This window comes from Coptis chinensis, chromosome 9 (genome assembly GCF_015680905.1).
Source record: "Coptis chinensis isolate HL-2020 chromosome 9, ASM1568090v1, whole genome shotgun sequence".
Classification (NCBI taxonomy): domain Eukaryota; kingdom Viridiplantae; phylum Streptophyta; class Magnoliopsida; order Ranunculales; family Ranunculaceae; genus Coptis; species Coptis chinensis.
This window is the reverse complement of record NC_141464.1, coordinates 33899020-33921210: the sequence shown is the minus strand read 5'-3', so window position 1 is coordinate 33921210 and position 22191 is coordinate 33899020. Positions and strand designations below refer to the sequence as shown.

Here is a 22191-nt window from a genome sequence, read left to right as displayed (position 1 = left end):
AATTAGAAGTTAAAGCATGGTGGGACTCATAGACATTTATTTGTTTTTCTTATTGAAAATTCCTTGTAGTCATCTATACTGCCTATGCTTATGGCGTGAAAATCTTATCCAAAGGAAATCATAAAGCCAATTACGCTAGAAAGCAGGGAATATATATAGTGTCAAAAGCCAATTACACTTGTACGAAATAAATTGAATATATATAGTGTCAATGTAACTTAGAAAATTAGGAACATTTGTAGTCACATTAAATTGTCCATGCCTACAACCAATTTAAAGAAGAAACTAGAAAAAGAGTGAGTGGGGAAAGAGCCTTACCCTGAGCCATATATGATCACCACTAATAATTCAAGCTGATAAGAAGACATTTTGTGTAAAAAAGGTTATCAACCATGAAAAGATATGGAGACAATGAAGACATCTTGAATATGTTGATATCAATACAAACTTCTTGAATATGTTGATCAGATTCGAGGTAAAATGTATCCTCCATTTCAAAACGACAAACAAAGTGAAAAATTGTTATAAAAAGCATCAAAGAACAAAACGTGGTCCACGCAGGGAACCACCACCCCAGGATTGCTTGCATTGGTGCATGCCAGGTCCAGTCAATATGTGGAATGAGATTGTTGTTGAAATCATAAGGAGAGAATATGAGGGTACTGCTACCTTCACTGCGTGAGATACAGCTCTTGCTGCTGTTATTACCTTGCATTCTTGTACTTTTGTAACTTAGAAGGTTGTATTTTTGTATTCTTTGTATGTTAAAATGACACGAAGAAGATGGAAGGTTGATTCCACTGACAGGAAAAAAAATACCACTACTATAGATTGTAACTGTGAAAGTATATGATGGATGGAGGATAATTAAATGTTTTAGAGTTATCGACTTATTGCCATTGAGGTTCCTTGTCTTTCTTGGTTGTATATTTTAACTCTAAAAGTAAAGTATGGAAGACGGATATAGTTAAAACGTTCCCTAATTTTTTATTTTATTTTTTTTCTTTCCTTGTTATGCTTTTCAACCTTCCATAATAGTTTTGCTGCCCTCTGTCCCTTTTTCTGCTAGCATTTGTGAGATATAAGTTGATACCTAGAGTATCAAATAAAGGTGGGGATGACTTTAAATTGAAATTTTAGTTAAGCCATCGGTGACACCTCAGGGATTCATCTGAGAGTAAGATTTAGGCATCTAAAAGATGAAGTATGATGAATGACTCTTCTGTTCCTTTGTGTTCTCTAGTTTAAAAATGTTCTTCTTCAATATTGTGACCCTTCTCCTTAACTGAATGGATGTCTACAGAATTTGGTAATATCCTGACGAATAAGTTTTCGGGCAGATTTTAGAAGTTACCAGTTGTGTTATCCCTTGGTTTTCATTGTAAATAGTGTTACTCTAGAGACATAGTTAGAGTTCAAAGTCGGTTACAGAATATAAGCTTTAATCTTGAAATTGTAATCCTGGTTGATCATAATTTACTGTAATGGTTTAATTTCATTGGTATCAAGTGTTTTCAAACCTGTTTAACCTTTTTACTTTGTTGGGGATTAGAGTTATGCCGATTTCCTAGGTTGTCATGTTGTATCAGCACAAATATTAGATTACAGGCATAATTGAACATCTGAACTTAGATTTAGCTATTGTGATGCGAAGCAATTAGTGCAAAAAGAGCATTTGTAACAATGGTGCCAGATATATCTAAACAACATACTGAAAAGTGAAAAATGCAGCTTATCTTCACAAAGATCCAAAATGTGTGTGTTCTCATATGAGAAGGTGGAATGTTGGAATAACTTATATGTTTAGCCCTGGGTATTGTAAGTCCAAACTCTTCATCCATGTTCAGTTCAGTACATGTGCCACAACCAATTTCACTACTGTCAGACCTAGGTGCATTCTAGGGCACCCTCTTCTTCCTTGACCAAACGGCAGAAATTGGAAGTCATGTCCCTTGTACTCTATATCACTATCGATAAACCTTTCTGGGATGAACTTCTCTGCATTGTCGCACACGCTTGGTTCCTCCTCCAAATGGACCTCGGAAATCAGACTTATGGCAGAAGATGTCAGATATTATTCTTGCTCTTGGTCCAGATCCATGTGAGGATCTTCCTGAATCTGTTGATTCACCTGCAGGTTTGACCAATTTAGGTGCGACATGCTATGCTAATAATATACTTCATTGCCTTTACATGAACACATCATTCAGCCTAGGTGTTTTTTATGTTGAGCCTGATTTGTTCGATAGACATCCTGTGTTGGATCAAGCAAGTTATTCATATTAGATACATTAGCATGTAGAAACATAAAATGTGTTGGTTTTCAGGGTGGTTTCTCACCAAACCTCTAAGAGATTTCTGTGTGTAAAGCATTAAGCCTCTTGCTATCATTGCCATGATAACACGTTGTAAGATGTCAATTTTGAGAACTATCAAGTCCTCAGCCCACCAATCTTCAAAACTTTGCAGCCAATTCAAATGCCTCTGCTCCACCAGGTAAACAATGATTAGGTAAAGTAGGTCGACACGACTTGAATGATTGCTTATGAAAGGGTGCAGTAGTTTATTCATTGATGCTACTTAGAGTCAATATTGTGTTTTTGTTTCTTTTTTTTTATCCTTAATAGTTACTAAATTGATATTGTCACACAAATATTACAACAATTCTTGAAAAGTTATCTAGAAGCTAACAACCTAAGACCAAGTATCCCAGTCCCAACTCCCAAGGTACCAAATAAGAACCAAAAGAGACGAAAAAAATGCAACAGCAGCACAGGACTAAGGGTGAAATACAACATGGTATGTAACGAAGGGCTTCAGGCTGTGGCTGCAACATGTATTGACCTACGTGAACTTTGGGTCTTTCCAGCTTTTGCCCGGGAGGACAGTGATTCCCCAGTCTCAGAAGTGGGCCTTGTTGCCATTTCTGAAGGCTATAAGAAGTTGCGTTTAATTCTACATTTTTGCAATACAATTACCAATGCAGAACTGTCCAGATCTTGTGGTGTTCCGTCTTTGTATAATGGGGCGACACCTACCAGACCATCTGACAGGCGAACCCATGGATATGGGCTTTGGTGCTATTGTAATGAACTGTAAGAAGCTCAGAAGGTTAGCAGTATCTGGTTTGCTCACCGATAAGGCCTTCTATTACATTGGACAGTATGGGAAGTTAGTTCGTACACTATCAGTTGCTTTTGAAGGAGACACTGATGTGGCACTGACTTATGTGCTTCAGGGGTGCCCTGAATTGCAGAAACTTGAGATTAGAGATTGCCCTTTTGGGTATGCAGGTCTGCTCTCCGGTTTGCACCATTTTCATAACATGAGGTTCTTATGGATGTCTTCTTGTAGATTGATTATTGGAGGTTGCAAGGAGGTTGCTCGAAGACGACCCTAATTGGTAGTGGAAGTGATCAGAGACGTTTATGGACAGCAAACACATGAATTACCGAAGATTGAAGAGGATTTTGGCCAAATAGTTGAGAAGTTATACATGTATCAATCTCTTGATAGATGGCGGAGTGATGCACCAAACTTTGTGACAATCTTGTAGACTTGTGTTTTAACAGAAGGGAGAGCACATTGATTGTTTGTTTATATCACAGCTCAGGAGCAAATTCCTGAGGGATTTGAATAGTGGGTATTTTTTAAAATCCACATGGGATGCTGGTTCTTGCAGACATAATAGCCTTCTATTTTCTTGGCTTGGGCTGTTGGAATGGGATTAGGGCAAACCATGTTGAGAATGCTGCATGTCTTACCATCTGGCCTTCCAAAAGTTTGTTAAAGAAAAAATTGATGTGGCTGATGGTTGTTTGAACGAAATTGGTTGGCTCACCCCATATTGCTGTATTAGACACTTTCATTTTTTATGATCGGCAGGTGCATCTGTTTGACATCAACACAACTGGAGATATTTCCTTCAAGGAATCTGACAACTTCACTTCTGGTGATAGACCTACTGTTGTGGATACATGTACTTATTATATATGTAGGAATTAACAGAAGAAACTTCATTCTGATACTTTGTATCCACTTATGGTGATACTGGCCTGGACTGCCTGTCTGTGACCAATATATATCTGATGTTTAGTCGACCTCTAGAAGATGCATAATACCATGATCTTAGGACAATTAGGCCAAGCTGATGAATTGGACATCTTCTAACCTTTGTTTTACTGGTGTGTACTTCCGTATATGTCATTCACCAAAATCATTTACATCAATGTCAGAACTATTTTTGCAGCCATCTAGTTAGTGATGCTTAATGTGGTCAGCCTTCAACTGGTTCTATTTTGTGTTGGATAGTTTCTCTTTTCGCAAGATTAATGGGGGGTTTTGATCTTTTGTAGTAATACAAACTTTTGGTTGAGAGAAGCATTTTTAATTTAGTGCAAACTTGGGTCTCTGGTGCTAGTGGTCTTCTAATTGTATGTTTTCGTTTTTATTATTATCATCATCGTCATTATTATTATCATCATATTTTATTCTCGTCTTAAAACTCTCACATTATAAACGTATACCTTTTCTCTGTTAAATGTTCTGCTTGCTTGCTAATATTAAAGTTACTATGACTGGATACCAGGTGCTCATCTTATTTGCTATCCAGGAGCATTCAACATGAATACTAGTAAAGCACTGTGGGAGCTAGTAAAGAGAGCAAGGCAAGAGTATATCATGAATCATATTCTTCTCATCATCGAGGTTGTTATATGATTGATTCTATCTGCCCAGATTAAGCTTGTCCCTTATGCAATACCATGATTATAGTTCCTTCATGATACAACATACCTTCGTGTTCATTTACTAATCTTTTCTTTCCCATTCTATTTCCAAGGCAGCTGATAATCAGGTGTTTTTCAATTCTAATTCTCCGTTATATATTTCTGAGATTGAAAATGGGTTTGTGAATTTTGTATCTATTCTTTTTTATTTTGTTGGCAGTTGTTTGTGGCAACTTGCTCACCAGCTAGAGACTCTAGTGGCTCTTACATGATTTGTGGCATTCAACACTTGTTGGACCAGTAAGACATCTTTAATCTGAAGTGTTCAGTGTTTTAATGATAGTCACCAACATGAGCTTTTCTTCTACTTTGCAGTTTGGTGAGATAATTGAAACTGCAGGTCATGAGGAGACAACATTATTCTTTGAGGTCAATTATTCCATGATTCCATTGCAAATGTACTTCTTCATACTGAAAAGCAGAAGGATATTAGGTGAGGTTGGTTTTGCTTATGCCAGATTCAATCCCATCGACCAATTTTATTGCCAGGTCGTTGTAAAAACACTTCCTAACATCTTGATCTCCCTTTTTTAATGTGATTCAACTTTCAAATGTGTTAAATGATGAAGTCCTACACTTTCAAATTGTATAATAGCTGTAATTTATTTTCTCCCTTCACCTTGCTTAATACAAAAGTCTGAAGAATGTTTAGATATTTAAACTCTCTCTGTCTCCTACTAGCTGTATTGAATGTGCATAGGGAGAATCTTCCCCTTGAGAAACAGAAACGGAGTGACATATACAAATTTGTTGACATCCATGAAATGAACAATGGGGCGGTTTCATAATGTTGTCCACTTCTCATAAGTTCACCACAATCAGGTTTATAGAGCTTTTGACATATGCTTTTTTGTGTTTCCTTAATGTTTACAGTGAAATGTCCATTATAAATTCTTGTAGAAGTAGCATAAATCCCGAATGCAGTATCTAAATTTAATTTATTTTTTCATTTTTATATCGGGCTATAAATTTAATCTATTACACACATAAAGACAATAATACAAACGTAATTCGGATGGCCTATTTAGATAATCATAACCCTCTTACTTTCCTTTGAAACTCTGTTACATATATGCTTTCAAGTGCATTGTATACATGTATTTAAATACTAAGCAAGAGACTCTTCAAATCAGTCTCTTTTTGAAGAAAATCGTTTCGTTGAACTTTCTCTATTTGAGACCCAGGTATTGGTTAATACTCCTCAAGGTATATTAGAGATATCTTTAGGGTTGCTTGGGAGGCACAATATCTACAATATCGTTGCTGCTGTAGCAGTTGGAATAGCTATGGGAGCACCATTGGAAGGCATTGTTCGAGGTATTGAGGAGATCGATTTAGTTCTAGGAAGGTGTGAATTGATAGATGAAGAACAGGCATTTGGAGTAATTGTAGACTATGCACATACTCCCGATGCTTTGTCTAGACTACTTGACACAGTAAGGGAGTTGAGCCCATTAGTCTATTAATAAGAATATTTTTTCTGTTTGCAAATCAAAATTTTCAGAGTTGATTGGGACAAAAAGAGGAGGTAATCAGTGGCAGATCTGTGGTTTCGCCGATCTCTTGCAAATAGAATAAGGTAAGAAAGATATTGTCGTACAATGTGATTTTCTATGCTTTTGAAATCTTTCATGTGTATTAGACTTATCCAAGAAAATTTCATTGTAGTCTTAAAGGATTGGTTGGAAAGTGAAAGTTTGGTTTTAGTTTTCTTCCATGCCTTGTAAGTAAATCTTCTTTAGAATGAAAAGTTATCTGTTTTACATGGATATGCACATTATTAATTGTTTGTACTATAAATTTGCAAGTTAAATTGTATTTTTGAGATGCATTTCCTAGATAAAAGTTAAAACAAAGTTCTTTACCACAACCAATGACCTCATTTCTTCTCAATATTTTGTATATTCGTTCTATGCTGGATAAAAGTGATTCGAGTACTGAGTGCTTGATAATTGAATCTCTCACTGAGTCACTTGGTCAATACACTATAATCATACTATTTTAGATATTTCTCTTGTAGAGTTTCTTGTAGTCTAATGTATGTGCAAAGCAATAGTCATATTTGTGCTCTTTGGTTTGCTGAACTGTTCCTGTTTCATTTGCTTCTCTAGGAGCAAGTGGTGTTTCGGGATTCTTCGCTTTGGCTTGCAGTCTGCCCTTTGATTACGTTAAAAGTCAAATACAAAAGATGCAGCCAAGTGCGACTGGAAAGTACCCTTACAGCAACTCTTTGGACTGTTTCCTTAAAACTCAGAAAGTAGAAGGAGCCTTAAAATTTTACACTGAATTTCCTATTTATTGTGTTAAGATTGCTCATTATGTCAAGGTAAGCTCTTCCTCACAGTATTTAAAGGTCATATAGGATTCTTTGTTGCCGAAAGGATTTCTTTATGATATGCTCCTTTCTCAAGGAAAATTCATTCCGACTTAACATAGTCCCTATATCGCTAGTAAGTGCTTTTTCTTTTTTCTCTTCACATATGTCAAATTGGTTTTTCATTTATAGCTGTGGAAATTAAGATTATAGGACTTCATATTCAATTGTGGTGGACTATCAGTAGCATTTGTTTTTGTGACGAACTGGGATTCTGACTGTATGTCCTCCATCTTTAGCAGGTAATATGTTTATTACTTTTATTCTAACCCTTTTTCCTTGAGCTCGGTCTGACATCATGATGTTACTCAGGGTACAGAAGCTGAAAAGGTAATTTGGAAATCTTTATGTGATTATCACGCTCCCGACCACAGAACAAAATGATTCCTTTGTTCGTTCTTATTTCAAGTGAGTTGCCAATCACCTGTGATCAAACTGGTTTTTACATGACAAAATTATGTTTGTGAGGAACTTGGATATGTTGGTTTGGTAAGGTATGGCTTGGAGATTGGCAGGCCAACATTTGTTCCAGTCGAAGAATTAGAGATGGGATTTGAAAAGATTGTAAAGATAGCACATGCTCGTGGTGGTAACTATATAATTTGGAGGCTCTTAAATGAATCTTTATTGCTAATTCTTGACCTAAAAATTCCCAAATGAAAACTTGTACTGCAGTTTGTAAGCGGCGGGATGCTCTCTCTAAATTGAAGGTTGAGGTCAGTGGGTTAACCAAATTTTTCATTTTTCTTACTGTATAAGGAGTATCTGAAAAATGTGATATGTTGTTTCAAAAGAGGGAGCAATCAGTGGAGAGGATGGATGCATTTCTCAGAGTGGTTACTTCCATACCTGGGATTGACAACCATGATGCTAATGCGGTAATTTTGTTCTGCCATTATGTTTTTTTCTTTGAACCTGAATAAGACTTTGACTGTACATGCATGTTTATAAGAGGCAATTGCATCTATGAGAGGAATGAATTTCTTATCTTTCATAGCTAACATGTACCCCTATAGGGGACTCACTTGTGAGTTATCCCCAATGAAGAAGCCATCCTTAGAATACTACGGCAAGTAACTCATCTCTTACTTCCCATTGGACCGTCTGTGTAGATATAGTCATCATTTAGCTATGTTGGTGTTTCTATTTGTCTGCGTTTTACCATAGGTTTATTTATGCGAGGTAGGATAGCTGGTAAGCGATAAGTTATATAATAATATGCTTGAATGATACTTCATCTGCTTTCCTCATTCTTGATACGACTCGATTGTCATGCTGCTCTGAATTTTCTATAACTCATTGGGTTCCACATCTTGATTTGATAATAGGTTAGTTAGTTTTTCCTTGATAAGCATGTATACTACAACATATATGACATTTATTTTATGAGCATAAGGCTTGTATAGTTGTTTATAGTTTTTTATGTTCATATCTATCTCTGTTTTTTTGTGTGTATGTTTGCTATTAGTAATTCTTTTACAAATTCGAATGTATTTAAAGTCTTGTGAATAATATTTCACATGTAAGTTTGCGAACATTATTTATACACATCAAGTTAGTTAAGGCAAGATTGTCTTTTTCAAAAGAAATAAAATATATTAAATCCAAATATGCAGAACATTGTATGTGACCAAAACAATATTAATATATATCTTCATTCATGTCTTCAGTAGATACTTTATCTACTTTATCTCCGATTGACAGCGTTTCTCTTTTCTATGCCTTGTTAAGATAGTTGAAAAAATAATCAATGCTACTGATCTTCTCTGTTTCTTTTTGAATCCATTCCTAATACATAAATAAAATTTAAAATTAAAACTAAAAATTAAACTATATAAAAAAAATTGTTTAAAAAACATGTGACATACCTTTGTTTTCTTGTTCCGAATATAACGATTTGGGAAGTCAATATCGATTTTTTCTTGTTCAAGTATCATTGAATAATGTCGTAGTGGTGTATTGACCTGCATTATTTCTTGCCAATTTTAATCATAATTTATAGACTAACTTAATTTTTTATTTGAAATCCTTATACCACACGTAAACTTACCTCATCTGTCAATCCCTTGTAGTCTTCATAAGAAATAGTATTCTTGTTTTTCTTATAGTAGCAGAGTCTATTTTGCTCAATTGTATTCCACGCATCAGTTAATGTTTCACTAATCATCATTCCAGCATTTATAGATCCGTAATTAGTTGCGTCCACATCTATGGTATCCATGTGGTTTACCTGCAGTATTTTAAGTAATCTTAGTAGCTACTGATAGAACAATATAATTCAAACTAAGTTCTTAGATTTATAACACAATAATAATTGTTAATTCACAGAAAAAAAAATTAATTTCTTGGTACCTTTGCTTTGTAGCTCTAAGTTTTATGATGGAGGTTTCTGTACTTATGAATGGTTGAGTTGTATTTATAGGTTTCCTTCGGCATATTTTTGTCTTAGTGCAATACTTGTGTTGGACTTGTACTTTGATTAGAAGTTTTATTAATTAATACTTATCTAAATTAGATAGATATCAAAATTAGAGGTTATTAATCGGTAAAAGATAGATTTAACAATAAAAAAGCTACTTATTGACCTTCTTTCCTTTTCACCTAGTTCACCTTCTTTCCTTTTCACCTAAAGTCCTAAATCAACTAATTAAAATAGCATCTTTGTATATTAGAACTTTGATATTTTATTTATTAGAAACAGATCAATATTCGAGGCTAAGCAATATCAACGCATGAAAGTTTGCTTTCTATTTGAGAATTTTTTTTATGCTTCCGTGTAGTAATTAAGTTCAGGCAAATATTGTTTGAGCATTGTTTGGGTTATTTTTTGGATTATTTGATATTGAATATTTATATCATGTTTATATCATAATTTTCCAAGGTTTATGTGTGATAGATAACACATCTTTATTGTCAAAGATGTATGCTACTTCTCATAATGGCGTCCGAGTCTGAGCTGCATTATCTTCATCCTATATAATGATCTGGACTCTGACATTATTATCAAAAAAGTGATGAATGTATTATAATATCTTGATGATTAAGATAAAATCCTAATAAATTAAAAGAAAAACAATTAATCAACTACTGAGAATTATTTATTCCTCTCCAAAAGATTCTTCATTTGCTTGATACTCTGTTGTCCTCATCACTTTACTCTTCATTTTTTTAGCTTTCTTTGATGGTCGAATTTCTTCAGTAATTTCTTTGGAAATCTGGTGTTGCATTTTAACATAACAATATATTGGTTATTTATTTTCTCAAAAATAGTAAATAAAATATTCGGAAGAGGAATTGTAATAAATTTGAACATACCTTTGCATTTTCTGTCATTGATTCAACATCTTTATTATCTTCAGATACCATATTTGTTATGGTAAATGATGGAAACCTTTCATGCATACTATATTTATTGAGTTTGACTTGAAATATCTAATGACTACCCGTATTTTTTTCAAGTTTTTTTCGAATGTTATCGAAATCTTGACCCTACAAATTATATAATAAACATTTAATAATAATTTAATATTAAAATAAAATTAAACGTGTTTATACTTTACTTGCCTTTTTCTCTAAATCAAGAACTTTTGCAATTGGTACTTTCACAATATCTTTTGCTTTGTTACCAAAAGCTATGAAAGCAGTCATTTCAGTTTCATCCTCAACCCGTAGTTTTAAAAGGTATCTGTAAATTAAAACATTTAGAATATTTGTACTCAATATCCTTTTTATTAGACATTTGTTGGAAGACTTACCTCTTTTTTGGTCTAAATATTTCGCTCCACAATCTGTGCATGTATGTTCTGAACCTCTATCAACGTGTTTTACAGTACATTTAATGCAAGTTTCGTAGTACCAGTTGGTCCCTAACAACTTAACAAATTTTCCTCTGCATGTGAAGACCTTTTCCTGTAAAAAGTCATAGATTACAAAACTAACTATATAAATCATATGATATTGAAAATATATGAAAAATAATGTAATAGTAAATGACTAACCTGATTGGTTGGTTCCATCCCATATCTTATGAGTTCTTCTATTGTTATCCTGTCCTTGTTCATTTTTTCCTCTAATGAAATTGGTTCTTCGTTGTCTGTTTCTTCTATTCCAATTTTTTTTATCGGGGTCTTCAAATCTTCACAATTGAAAAAGAGAATTATTATAGAAAATATGAATAATTGAAAATTTTGTAAATAAAACTGATCATAAATTACCTTTTTCTCATTTCATGAACATATTTTAAATCCAAATTTATGTAAAGCTTTGTTGCTGATGAGACACACACTTGGAATTGCACTATTAAATAGGAAACAGTTTAGTATGATAAGAATTATTTTGAAAACTAATATAAAGATGATGTTAAAGCTTAAACTTACTTCCAATCTTTTTTAGAAATAGGGATGTCAGAATGACAATAACATTTTCTTCCTTATTGCTTATATTAGCAATTGTATCGGACATTTCTCCCCATAAAGCCACGGTATTCTCATAACCCCTCTAAATTATCCCAAATTGTCAAATACAATTTAATAATAGAAGAAAAAATTGCGTACTTCTGAATTAATGTTTACCTTTCGTCTACCAAAGTAATTTCTCTAAAACCTTGTGGTTTTTTATTACCAATTTTTTTCAAAATTGTTATTATATCTGTATTACAAATATTGTTAGATCATTCGAATATGCATTATTAAAATATACAAAAAATAATAAGTTTATAAAATACCTTTCAAGTCACATGCTGAGGCATCTTCTGTTGCAAGGAATTTTTCAATTCCAACAAAAGTGAACTTGTAATTTTCAATACTCTTGTCATCTTCGTTGGTAGGAGTTACTATAGTTGCTTTTGTAAACAAAATTTTGCAGTTAAATCGTACAGGACGGTAACTCTTGTCTTCTTTGTCCACTTCAAATTTCTCAAAAGTATAAATTTTTCCCTCTTCTAGTTTTTCTCTAAATTTGTCTTTTAGGCTGTCCTGTACCTTGGCATGGATTTGATCTCCCTATGATTACAAAATTAAATTATTAAGTTAAAAAAAAAGTGATTATTAATTAAATGTATATTTCTAAACTTTTCATCAATGAGAAGCATGTCTATTCCAAAAGTTTGTTTTCTATTCAATGGATTAAAAGGGAACCACAATATGCTGACACGTGCTTTCACTATACACTTGTCTATTTTTTGGTTGAGCTTGGCAAGTCCTGTGTATTTATTTTCCATAGTGTAATGCCTACGAAACAATATTATAACATTGTGAATTAGTTCCTTAACAAAAAACTATCAATATATATTGATTGAGAAATTATTGCGTAATAAATCACAAATAGACACTCGGGTACCGCCATTTTGAAATTTGATGACTGGCATAAGATTCACGTCAAGTTCAAAAATGTATTATTATCGTTTAGCGCTTGTGCTAAGGAGTTAAACAGCTTGACCATAGGGAAAGGAGTGAAACTGGATTGAGATGCAGGGGCGCATCACCAGAAGAGATTGAGCTAATTATAGTTGAATCATCATCAGTGGTAGAGGTATGGGGAAGGCGGAGTAGGAGTTTACCCCAGGTAATCGAACCGACCGTGCCTTGCTTGCCACAATCTTATGATAAAACTCACCGCTTCGAACTAGAACTGGGATTGATGTGACTCCTTTTCGCCTGATGTACCTTTAAAGACTGCATCCGGTGTGCCACCCCGTATATCTGATCGGTTCTAACACAATGGTATTAAGGGAGGGAAAGATACTCGCCATATCAGAAATGCTGCCGACTCTTGAGTATTGCTCCTCCGGATGCCGATCCTACGGTCCCCTATCATATACGAGGGGTAAGTGTTTGGAGAAATACTGTAAGGGAACATCAAGTTCCTGCACGCTTTGTTCCCTTTGAGACCTTGACTCTGAACTTCAAATCCTTTCTTGCAGCCGTTCATTAATCCTTTCATGAAACCACTATCTGAAAAGGGTGATCATGAGGCATCCAGTATACCTCATTGGCAGCAAGCAATGGCAGAAGAGTGATCAGCGTTAGAGCGGACACAGACCTGGGATCTGGTCCCTCTTCCTGAGGGTAAGAAAGCTATAAGTCTTAAGTTGGTCTATAAAGTGAAGACTCACTCTGATGGCACACTTGAGTGGTACAGAAGGTAAGGGGGTACAGGAGGGACTGACCCGCTGGTTTTAACGTTTCGAATGTGGGTACTTGGAACTTTATCTTGTGTTCTGCTCTCATTTCTAAACCAAAATTTCTGGTACAGAAAAGAGCCTTTAACAATCACAGATATATCAGCTCATATTGTCGTGGTACCACTTGGACATTTAATGGATTCAACAATCACTAAACACGTATTCTTCAAGGGAACTCGATGGGAATTCACTATGAATCCAGGACCATTCAATGCTAGGGAGCATTTTCTGATGACCATATTTGCTAACTCTGGTGCTGGAACTGTTTATGCTACACATATTCTTACTGCTATCTATGTGTTTTATAATAAGGAGATCACCTTATTTGTTTCTTCCCATATACCCATAGTGTTTGTCGTAGTGGATACCTGTAATTTTTTAGTTTGAAATCATATTTAGTCATTTGAATTAATAAAATATCTTTAGTTGATTTAGCGCGAACTCTTCTTAGGTAGAAACTTAACCTACCTATAAACACTATGGTTCAATTACTCCGCCAAAAAATCAGATTACTATTTATTCTGTCACAATATAATCTTTTTATTCTTTGTCTTTTCATTAGTCCCACTTCCATTACTTCTCTTGGAACTCAAAAAATCCAAAACTATTCAACAATATAAAATCCAACCCAAAGTCAGAATCCCCAATTCTTATATGCTTAAATGTTATAAAGATGACATGCTTATGTTTTTCTTAGTCGTTGGCCCTTTACAACTTGTTTCTTACCCCACCATCAAGGTAAAATATATTTCAACAATCTCGATTTTTATTTATTGATTCTCTGTTGATTGATATTTTTTTTGTTGTTGTTATTGTTATTGTAGTAGGTTGGGATAAGGGCAGATTTGAGGTTACCAATAGGATGGGAGATAGTGATGCAATTGTTTGTGTATTTTATAGTGGAAGATTATGGGAATTATTGGATACATAGGTTGTTGCATTGTAAATGGGGGTATGAAAAGATACATAAAATTCATCATGAGTTTACTGCACCCATTGGATTTGCAGCACCTTATGCACATTGGGATGAGGTTTTGATCCTTGGGATACCGTCTTTTCTTGGCCCTACTATTGCTCCTGGTCCTACGCAAATGTCTATTAAATCATTATGTTTATATTATTGGCATTATAGAACTTTAATTCCATGCTGAGGTCCAACTTTCACCTATGTACAATTGGAGATTAACATTTTTTGTATCTATACCCATCAGTAACATTCCTCATTGAAACTGTAGGGGATAATTTTTTGCAAATACCCAATTGGAAGAAAGTTAAGTGCATTGGCTTCTTTGTGGATTGTCTATATCATTAGGATCCTTAAAAAGTGGCTCTTGAGTAGGACAGGAGTCTATAGTTTTTTGCGGTGTTAATCCATTCCCTAATATTTCTTTTTTATTTTCTGTGTTTCTATATTAGGCCATGGAATTGAATGGTCAGGAGTTATATGACCGGGCGCTGAGGCTTGATTATTCCAGACTAAGGGGTTCATTTAATACTCCGCAATCTGGGTACTGCTGATATTACATGTGTTTCTAATTGTTTTATTTGGTCTTCTCACTGCTAATTCTCATTATGCCAATAATCAAAGACAAACTCGTATCAGAAGGGAGGCCAACGTCTTACGGTTTTTGTTCGAGTTTTTGACACATCAGGGAAGCCTCAGGAGGTAGAGTTTTGTTGAACATTGTTACTATCTATTAAAATCATATAATTGGATACTATTCTCACCTATCCTTTGGTGGCAGTTTGAGAGCACATTGTAGGAGCACTTTGCGTCCTGTGGGGAGGTAGCAAGGGTGTCTCTCCCAAAGGATTACGAATCCGATGCTTTGAAGGGGTTTGTAAAAAATTTCCTTGTTATTTTCTAGTTATGAGATATTATTTTTACTACAATCTACACTTGCAATGGTGGCTGTCGCGTGTAATTAAATCTAGGAATGATACAAAGCGTTCATATTGTCGTTGGCGTTACCTCTAGGTTCACTGTTGAGTGGATGCTACTCACTTGCTCAACATTATTCTTTTCTAGATAACTTCTTAATCTTCACTTGAGGCATAATAATAATATATTAAAAAATATTCAGATCTATTAGAAATTTAAAATAAGTTACATATCCATATCCTAAATAAAAAAGTTACATAGAAGTTACATAAACAAAAGTTGAAGAAACAAAAGAGAAATATGTTACTTTATAAATTTTGTAAATAAGAGGAATATGTTGTACCTGTATGATTGCTTGACTTGAATTATAGAATAGCCTGCAATATACAATAGAAAAATTTAGAAACTATCAAAATATTTTGATTAATCGTAGGATTTATATTTATAGTTCTTGTTTTTTCTAATAATACCTTTGTTAATTTGAGGAGAGAAGCTTTGTAGATTAGTGGAGTATGGTTTTTGGTTGTGATTTATAGTTGTTTTTCTGGATAAACATCCGTAGGTTGTAATAGACTTCTAAGACTTCTAAGACTGTGAAGTGTTGTGTTAGTTTTAGACTTTTAATTGTATAAGACTTCTAATTGTCTAAGAACTGAGTTAGCTTTAGACTTTTAATTGTCTTAAATGTTTCCTTGGAAATTATAAGCCAGCGACCCAACTAAGGAGGTGAACCTATCCTCTTCAATTACGATGATAAAATTTAGGACAACTTTCAAAGCATTTAAATGATTTGGTGTTAAAATGATATGTTTTTTGTATAAAAATATTTGGTAATGGTAGGTTTCCAACTTCTATAATACCTAAAGAAATCATTCCAAGGCATAGTAAAAAATAAATCGAAGTTGAATAATCTACTGTATAGATATACAAATACTGATAAGAAATTTAAATAAAAACTCACTTACAGGAGTGATGTGCATTCTTTACTAACTAGTTTAAGATGAACAAATTTATTACGATTAGAGAGCTAGGTTATTGGTTAGAGTAACTGATAAAATAAACAAACATTAAAAAATCAAGTGCACTCTCAAGTCGAAACACATCGGATCCCAGAAGGGCTAACCCCATGACAAAGGATTCCACATAAAACCAAGGAATTTCAAGAACTTGTTCTCCTGCAGGTACTTGATATAGTATGGGGATACTTTATCACACACATACATAATGTGAGATGAGTAAAAGAAAATGAAATAAAAAAGATGTGGTCAAGACTGGCTTTTTCTCGATCTTGTAATGACAAAATATAAACAGACGGCTTCAGCATTTTTTGACGAAAGACCTTGACATGATGATCTTAGCTGTTGAAAAACTTCTTAATCAATATACTTCACAATCAAGTACCTATTCAAGTATATATTATAGTTTCATTAGTATCAGGAAGCTCATTGAGATGAAAGTTCAGTACCACACGGTCTGTCTGTTTTGGTTCAATTGATGTCACAACCGAGCTAGTAGGGATGGGAGTCTCGGACACTGCTGTCTGACTCGGATTAACTACCTGTGTTGTCATCGCCCAAGTAGTAGTGGTGTAACTTTTGAACACCGTTGGTGAAGTCCGGTGACTTCTTTTGTGACCTCCAAGAGCTTGTCTTGTATCGAATGACTTCCCACACACTTTGCACTGGTGACTGCCCTCTCCCTTTGAGTCGCTCACTTGTGTCACTTATGTTGATGGTTCATTAGCTCTTGCAGAAATTTCAGTATAAGTTATCTCTGAGCAATCCTTGCTTCATAGCTAATAATAGTGTTCCTTAGTATTATTTAATGAGCAGGTATGCGTCAGTGAACTTCTGAAGAAGCCTTGTAGTACAATTTTTCACTTTTTCCTCAATTACATCCAACTTATATCTTTTACCCATAAAAGAATACTCCCGGTCCCATAATTGGTGGTGTCGAGTACCTGGTTCCCATTTCTCAAGGTGATAAAATAAATTTGGAACAGATGTCCATGATATTGAGCTTAATTCTAGCAACATAATGTTTTCAAGGAATTATGGTCTGGTCTTGTAGCATAGTTGAAAGGAGTGGGTATCGAGTTTATCCTGTAATAGAGAAGAAGTAACTTGAACGTCAATGATGTTCCTGCTGTTTCTTGCCTCTTCCGTTGACTGTGCTTCACCGCTTCAGTTGTTGTATACATACAGTTGTTTGTTATGTGGGTAAAGTGATTGTCCAGTTGTAAAGTGTCAGCTAAAGCAATAGGTTCAAACATGATAATAATCATTTCGTTTCGTATGCGTTTACAGGCATTGGCAGTGTTTATTAGTTTTCGTTGTCTGCTTAATTACATGGATATGCACATTATTAATTGTTTTACTATTTTTTTTTACATTGTTATTATGGTTTGGAACCATATTTATGTAACTCTTACTATATCTATTAAGGTTTTGGCGATGGGTGTCTGGCTTAAATGTTGTTCTTGTTGACTTCTATATTGGATATATAAGTAATTAAGCATCGTTTGATGCTTTATAAACATTTAGTTATATCCTGAGAAGCTTTAAGGATTTGTTGGTACAGTTGGTCCCAATTGATAGGTTTTATGGGTTGGACTTTGTAATTATTATACTTGAAACATTAATTTAATCTGATGAAACATCTAACTTTTTGCAGAGAAGGCTCAAAGCAGAGCAGGGCCTTGAGTAGGCAAAACAAAAGGGAGAAGAAGCTTTCCTGAAAAAGGATTATCTAACGGCGATAACTTGGTATACTAAGGTAACCAAGAGTATTTTTTTCAAGAATACTTTCTACTTAAGGTATTTTTTTACTGTTCATTTTTTAAAAAATTTCGTTCTAAATCGCTGAGTGCAGATTATGAAATAGGAACATTATTCCTATATCCAATATGATAGAATACACAAACTTTTAAATAGGCACACACACAAACTTTGGAGTGAGTTATCCAAAGTAGAAAAGGGGAAAAATCTAGTACATTCTTCCCATACTTTTATTCGTGATCAGCCAATGTCACTACGGGCCATGAACTTGATGCCTAAATGTCAACAATGACAGACAGACAAACAACAAACATGTAGTAAAACACGCTCAGTTATCATAAAAATAAGACCAAAACAACCAGTTAACCATATAAAAATTGTAGCTGTAGATACCTGAGTTGCAAATACATATTGCATTATAGAGTGTGTCGACTATAAGATAGTGTTCACCATAAACAGATATCTCAACAGTTTGTACTTCACCAAATTGTTATGATAAAAGATAAGGTTGCTATCATGGATGTCAGAGGTTCCCACATTAATATGTTTTTCTAAAATATTCCAAGTAGACACTGAGAAAGACCTCTGTTTTTTGCCCTTTCGAAGATGGGGACTGTGTTTTGCTGTCTTTTCACCCTTTAATAAAATAAAATAGTGCAAAGATCTTATTAGGATCACATCAAAATGTCTAAGTGAGAATGTAATTTGGGGAATTACAATATAATTGACTGGAAAAATTAACTCTTCGAACTACTGATATTCTCTGAACAAATAGTTAGAACTAACTTCAACTCTCCAAAAGCCATGTAGTTGACATCCTTGCAACCCTTTCTCTATAGCTTCTAGCTCCTGAAAAAGAACATAATTCCTTCCAGAACCACCACAAAAAGCAAGACAACTTCACCTAGATGGTCGCTTGCAGCACCACCATATCCAACGCCAATAGACCTGTTTAGATTAAAGTAAACACTCTTTTACAAATTGTATCCTAGACCTACAGAAGAGACGATCAATCTAATTCTCAGGAGATCTGCTGCCATGCCATTGTATTATGCAAGAAATTAATATATATTTATTTAACTTGTTTTTATTTTAATCTTGTATGTGATTCATCTTGAATGTAAATTAGCTATATTAAGACATACCTTGAGTTGATATCTTCATATTGAATTGAAAACTTCTTTATACACGATGTTCTTTGTGCACCCTTCGGGTTCATTTCCGTCCTTTTTTATTAGGAATTTCAATCCCTTTCTTGAGGTGGTTCGCGAGATAGCAACATATAACTGGCCATGTGTGAAAATTGGTCTTGGTAAATAAACACCAACCTTATCAAAAGTCTAACCTTGACTTTTGTTTATAGTCATAGCGAAACAAACTTTGACAGGAAACTGTTTCCTCCTGAAGACGAAAGGCCATTTTGTGTCACTTGGAGACATAATTATTCGGGGAATAAAAAATGGTTCTCCTATCTTTGTTCCAGTAATAATTGTTGCTTCTATGACTTTTGGAGTAATATTTGTCACTGTGAGTCTAGTACCATTACGCAGTCCTTCACTTTGATTCATGTTTCGCATCAGCATAATAGGGACTCCACGCTTAAGCTTCAGATTGTGGTTGGGTACTCCAAAAAATTCCAAGCTGTTCAAAAATTCTATTGGATACAGAACATCTTGTTCTACGCACTTTCCTGGGATTGGACATAGAGAGTCTGCACTTAAGTAGCTTTTTAAATCTCCAGGAATTTTTGAAACAACTGCAGAATTTATTTCGTCTACCATGTCATTCTTCGGTGCTAGAATACTCATCTCTTTCAAGTACTTAACTTCTGTATACTTATTCACCAAATTTGGATAAATGGTGCTGATGATATCTTCAACTGAGTTGTCACTTTCTGAAATGAGTAAGTCATCAGGTATTTTGATCCAAGTCGGCTCTATTTCTTCGTTCATCGCCTTTGCAGGTAGGTTCCCATCTCCTAAATCTAGAACCCATTTGCTAAACTCATCTACAGAACTAATAGTGTCATAGTCCATCACGTCACTCTTGAGTCTCATGTTTTCACTCAAGTGAAAAACTTGGCAGTTTTTCCAAAGTTTTGATTTGTTAATGGAAGCTTTAACAACATCAATTCTTTTACCTCTTAGTATGACTAGCAAAATTTGTCTGAAATCTCCACCCATGAGAAATGTCTTTCCACCAAAATCTCTAGTATATGGTTTCAATAAGTCTTTCAGAGTACGGTCAACGGCCTCAAAGCCGTGCCTATGAGTCATTGGAGCTTCGTCCCACACAATAAGGTCATCTTTTGAAATAAGCTTGGGTAGTTTTGAACCATGAGAAATGTCACAACTTGTGGTCTCATCTGTAGGTATCATAATTTTAAACCTTGAATGCGATGTTCGTCCACCTAGTAAAAGAAGTGATGCTATTCCTGAAGAAGCAACTGCAAGAACAATTTTACTTTCGGAAGGGAGTTTTGAAATGATAGTCTTGTAGAGATATGTTTTCCCAGTTCCCCCACTTCCGTAGACAAAAAAAACACCTCCAAATTGCGTCTCAACTGCATCAGTTACACAGTTGTAAACATTTTTCTGTTCATTGTTGAGACCGTTATAGAGTTTGATATGTTCGTTGTGCAACTCTAAGCAGTTGTAATCCAATTCTTCAGCAATCAATTTGTTACCATAGGATGCTTGTGAAGAAATATTGAATTTAGGAAAACCTTCAATATCTGTAAGGGTTTTCCCCTTACGAACCATGATATTCTCAATCTCGCAAAGAATATCATTCTTTATCTGGTCATCACTTAGCTGGAAACTTTGGTTGTGGTTGGTTTTTCTGTAACGAAACAAAATATCTTCACCAAGGCTTTTCTGATGATTTTCAAAAATTATTTCTGGAGATGTAACCTCACACAGCAAGATTAAAGTGACAAAAAGTTCTCTTAAAGAAGCTGGATTTGCCCACTCGCTAGCTTGCTTCATAGCAGCATTCCATTCACTGTCGTCCTCTAGCAATCCGTATGCCTGTAATCCAAAAATGAAGGATTACATAATATAAAATGAAAAACTTGATAATCACATTTTAATTAGAGGATGTATAAGAAAATTATCCTTATGTTTAGTGATACAATGTCAATGATGATATCTTGGCCACTAAAGCAAATAAATTAACAGGACTTAAAGTAGATTCTTCAGGAATGGCACATCTCAGGCAACAAAAAGCAAGTAATATTTTGCATGAAAACTGGGTGCTTTCCCGAAATGTATTTGGGGGTACCTTTGGTGCATGATAGAGTTAAGAGTGCTCATTTCACTGACATGGTTGACAAAATAAGGAAAAGAGCTACAGGGTGAGAAGGTAATGTACTTTCTTTTTTCAAGAGAGAGTTATGCTTGCTAAATCTGTTATTTCCAAATAACCATTTACAAAATGTGTAGATATATGAGTGGCCAGATAGCTTGATAAAGAAATGTGAAATGTTCTTTTATTTAGAAAGTATGATGAATGAATTTATGGTATGCACTGCGTATGACTCGAGCAACTTTAGAAACAAAAAGAAACACACATGCACGTGGACATATTATTACAAAGTGAAGATTAAATTCTCTTATTGGAAGATCCACCATATGCATATTACAATTTGATGCAGTGTTTTCTTTTGCTAACTTTAGGAGGAGCCTCCCCAAACTTCTGAGATCAGCCAACCATTTCAAGTCTCTGCAGGCCAAGCTTATCCACTTGGAGCCTTAGAGACAGAAAGCAGGATTAACTTCTCTCTTTTCTCAAAATGCATCTACAGTTATACTATGCTTACTAACTTCTGAGAGGTGAGTAACACTTTTTCCTATATATTTTCTATTTGTTCTAATTCTATAGTTCTTTATAATTTATGTTTTGACTATTGTATTCATTTGAGAGATCTTGAAATGGCATTAATATGATAGGCCCTTACCTGAGATCTAACCTGCCAAAATTTATTTCAGGATATGGACACTTCTTTTGAAGTCAGGTTCAAAGAGTTTATGATACTTTGATCTGAATGATTTAAATAAGAATACACCAATAAACATGACTAAATCAAAAAGATTCAAGTTATGTGTGGCATTATTATAATTAGAAATGAGATTTGTTTAAAATTCAAGTAAAAGCTTTTCTTAAGTTAGTTAACCAATGGTTGATTAGGA

General features: G+C 34.5%; 1 long non-coding RNA gene and 4 pseudogenes across 1 annotated transcript; all 5 read left to right on the top strand.

Moving 5' to 3' along the window:
* Positions 1-2796: 2796 nt before the first annotated feature.
* Positions 2797-3556, top strand: LOC147475665 (transport inhibitor response 1-like protein pseudogene; annotated as a pseudogene).
* Positions 3557-3721: 165 nt separating this feature from the next.
* Positions 3722-6253, top strand: LOC147475664 (omega-amidase, chloroplastic-like; annotated as a pseudogene).
* Positions 6254-6975: 722 nt separating this feature from the next.
* LOC147475663 (protein PARTING DANCERS homolog) lies at positions 6976-8206 on the top strand (annotated as a pseudogene).
* A 4309-nt stretch (positions 8207-12515) lies between these two features.
* LOC147475662 (methylsterol monooxygenase 1-2-like) lies at positions 12516-14493 on the top strand (annotated as a pseudogene).
* A 383-nt stretch (positions 14494-14876) lies between these two features.
* On the top strand, positions 14877-18000 carry LOC147475661 (uncharacterized). Its single transcript, XR_015208816.1, has 3 exons — positions 14877-15008; positions 15088-15179; positions 17898-18000. It is a non-coding gene; the product is annotated as an uncharacterized LOC147475661 (long non-coding RNA).
* Positions 18001-22191: the final 4191 nt, after the last annotated feature.